The sequence below is a fragment of the Oncorhynchus tshawytscha genome, linkage group LG19 (assembly GCF_018296145.1).
Source record: "Oncorhynchus tshawytscha isolate Ot180627B linkage group LG19, Otsh_v2.0, whole genome shotgun sequence".
Classification (NCBI taxonomy): Eukaryota; Metazoa; Chordata; class Actinopteri; order Salmoniformes; family Salmonidae; genus Oncorhynchus; species Oncorhynchus tshawytscha.
The window spans coordinates 51,592,677-51,596,858 of NC_056447.1; positions in this window are offsets into that span (position 1 = coordinate 51,592,677).

Genomic DNA, 4,182 nt, shown 5'->3' on the forward strand with positions numbered 1-4,182 from the left:
CAAGTTCATCACCAAGCTCAGGACTCTGGGACTGAACAACTCCATCCGCAACTGGATCCTGGACTTCCTGACGGAACGTCCCTAGGCGATGAGGGTAGGCAATAAAGCATGACTATCAACACAGGGCTCCTCAGAGGTGTATGCTAAGTCCCCTGCAGTACTCCCTGTTCACCCACGACTGTCTAGCCTCTCACGACTCATCAAGTTTGCTGACGACACAACGGTGGTAGGAATGATCACCGATGACGAATAGGCAGCCTATAGGGAGGAGGTCAGTGTGGTGCCCCCCGCCCCCCACTATTTTTTAAATCATTTTTATTGTCACATACATAGGATAGGTGCAGTAAAATGTGTCAGTTTTACAGGGCCAGCCATAGTGGTACAGTGTATCAGGAATAAACAAGGGTTAAGTGCCTTCATCAAGGGCACATTGACAGATTTTTTTTCATCTTGTCGGCTCGTGTATTCAAATCAGCAAATTTTAGTTTACCGGCCCAACTCCCTAAGCGCTAGGCTACCTGCCACCCTTAAAAGCAACCACTCCTTCAACGTCAGCAAGACAAAGAGGCTAATTGTGGATTACAGGAAACGGAGGGCCGAGCAAGCTCACATCCACATCAATGGAGCTGTATTGGAGTGGGTCCAGAGCTTCAAGTTCCTCGTGTCCACATTACTAAGGAATTAACATGGTACACACCCACGCCCACTGTTTACTATCTACATACTGTATCTACCTCAATTACCTTGTACACCTGCACATCGACTTGTATATAGGTTGTATATAAGTTCTCTTTACTCATTGTGTGTATACTATTACTTGTATTATTACGTATTTTACTCTTCTATTATTTATTTATTTATTTATTTGTAGATACCTAACGGTACAAACTGCCTTTTTAATAGACTACCCCATCCCAGAGCATGTCAGGGCCGCTCTGAAAGGAGAAAGGACGGGACCAGAACAAAAGGAAGCGGCTCCCCCTCCAGGCAGGAAAGGGTTAAGCCTATTATAGAAGACCGATCAGGGGAGGGGGAACACTGCAATGCTCTGCAGTGGATAGAGAGGGGGAGGGAGAGAAGGAGAGCGAGATAGAGAGAGAGAGGGGGGGACCAGTGCAGAGAGAAAGGAGCAGAGAGAGAGAGAGAGACGAACAGAGAGAGAGAGTGTAGACAGAGAGAGAGAGAAAGAGAGAGAGATACAGAGAGAGAGAGACACACACACAGAGAGAGAAAGAGAGAGAGAGAAAGAGAGAGAGAGAAAGAGAGAGAGAGAAAGAGAGAGAGAGAGAGAGACAGACAGACAGACAGACAGACAGACAGACAGACAGACAGACAGACAGACAGACAGACAGACAGACAGACAGAGAGACAGACAGATAGACAGACAGACAGACAGACAGACAGACAGACAGACAGACAGACAGACAGACAGACAGACAGACAGACAGAGAGAGTGTAGTAGAGACAGAGAGAGAGAGAGAGAGAGAGAAAGAGAGAGAGAGAGAGAGATACTAGGAGCACGTCTGTTTTTACTCCACTCCACACAGTGAGGCTGGAGAGAGCTCATGCCACAGAGTTGATGAGGTGGATAGCTGCTTGTTCACACCACACCGTGTGTGCAGAGACAAAGAGAGGATGAAGACAAGAGAGAGCATGGGAAAATAAAAGAGCAGGATTTTTTTCTGTGGTTATTTTTTTCTCTGTTGTCAAGAGAGACAGACAGACACGGGACGAGAGGAAAAGCAGTCTTTTAGAAAACCCTTTACTGCATGGGACACCGACCTCGTTCTAATCCTGGGTTTACTTCTGCCTGGAAGTGAGGAGAAGTAATTGGTTGGAATCTAAGAGCTCAGGTGCTTTGGAGCTTGTAGGATTTCTATAGTACTGGACCAAGACAACAGTACTGGATCAAGACAACAGTACTGGATCAAGACAACAGTACTGGATCAAGACAACAGTACTGGACCAAGACAACAGTACTGGATCAAGACAACAGTACTGGATCAAGACAACAGTACTGGATCAAGACAACAGTACTGGACCAAGACAACAGTACTGGATCAAGACAACAGTACTGGACCAAGACAACAGTACTGGACCAAGACAACAGTACTGGACCAAGACGGGACAGTACGGGCAGTGGACCAGCTCATCAGCGTCTGTGTGTTTACTCAGCCTGGTGAGTAACCTTATGTTTCCGTTTTGATGGGACAGGGCACTAGTCAACGGTTCCATCTAAGGTGTGTTGCAGGAAAGTGTTTTTGATAGCTTGGGTAATTCGATACCAAATACCTCTCTAACACAAAGAAAATATTGGCAACTAGCAGGTGTTTTAATTGTGAATTGCCTACACACATTATTGAATTACACACATGAATAAGAGTGTCCCACAGTAAGAGTCTCCCACAGTAAGAGTCTCCCACAGTAAGAGTCTCACACAGTAAGAGTCTCCCACTGTAAGAGTCTCACACAGTAAGAGTCTCCCACTGTAAGAGTCTCCCACAGTAAGAGTCTCCCACAGTAAGAGTCTCCCACAGTAACAGTCTCCCACAGTAAGAGTCTCCCACAGTAAGAGTCTCCCACAGTAAGAGTCTCCCAAAGAAAGAGTCTCCCACAGTAAGAGTCTCCCACAGTAAGAGTCTCCCACAGTAAGAGTCTCCCACTGTAAGAGTCTCACACAGTAAGAGTCTCCCACTGTAAGAGTCTCCCACAGTAAGAGTCTCCCACAGTAAGAGTCTCCCACAGTAACAGTCTCCCACAGTAAGAGTCTCCCACAGTAAGAGTCTCCCACAGTAAGTCTCCCAAAGAAAGAGTCTCCCACAGTTAGAGTCTCCCACAGTAAGAGTCTCCCACAGTAAGAGTCTCCCACTTCTAAAATGTCTTTAGCATGTAGTTGAGTTTATTCCCAAACTGTAAAAGTCTTCTAAAATATCCAATAGTCTTTGAAGTTCTAGAGTCTTTTGCAAGTGTAAGAGTCTCCACTGTAACAGTCTCCCTGTGTTTGCAGTTGGTAGTCTCCTCTTTCAATATTGAGTCTCCCACAGTAAGAGTCTCCCGTTTCTAAAATGTTTTTAGCATGTAGTTGACAGTTTATTCACTCTCAAACGCTGTAAAATTTCTAAAAGATCCAATATGTTTTTGAATTTCTATGTGGGGTTTTTTGCAAGTGTATTTGCATACTGCACTGTGTTTGCATACTGCACTGTGTTTGCATACTGCACTGTGTTTGCAGTTGGTAGTCCTACTGCTCTTTCAATATTGACACAAGACAGTATTTCAAATGTTGGACACCATCAAAACACTGCAGGATCAATACACTACACTGCAGGATCAATACACTACACTGCAGGATCAATACACTACACTGCAGGATCAATACACTACACTGCAGGATCAATACACTACACTGCAGGATCAATACACTACACTGCAGGATCAATACACTACACTGCAGGATCAATACACTACACTGCAGGATCAATACACTACACTGCAGGATCAATACACTACACTGCAGGATCAATACACTACACTGCAGGATCAATACACTACACTGCAGGATCAATACACTACACTGCAGGATCAATAGACTACACTGCAGGATCAATACACCTCACTGCAGGATCAATACACTACACTGCAGGATCAATACACTACACTGCAGGATCAATACACTACACTGCAGCATCAATATACTACACTTCTATCTTTACTGAAGCAGTTATCTATAATGTTTTACTTGTCTAATCTCTACTAATAGTCGTGACCAAAAATATTGCCACCCTTTCTTCAAGTAACTCACAATTTTCCCTAAAAGTAAGTTGAAATTGGCTAAAGTATTTGGTGTCTGCAATTCTTTATTTTACTGTTAATACCACAGAACCTTTGTTTTTGATTCAGATCTTAATATAACAATTTAATTTTATCAATTTAAGTCGGAAAATAAACAGAAATGTCATTGAGGAAGTGATTGACACCCTACACTTAATATTTGGTAGGACGGCCGTTAGTCAAAATGACTGCAATCAAGCCCTTCCTTTAACCATGAGCTTCCTGCACCTCTGTACTGGCAGTTTGGACCCAGTCCTCTTGGTCAAACTGCTCCAGTTCTCCCAGATTAGAAGGGTGCCTTCTCCTAACTGCTGTTTCCAGATCTCTCCACAAGTTTTCAATGAGATTTAG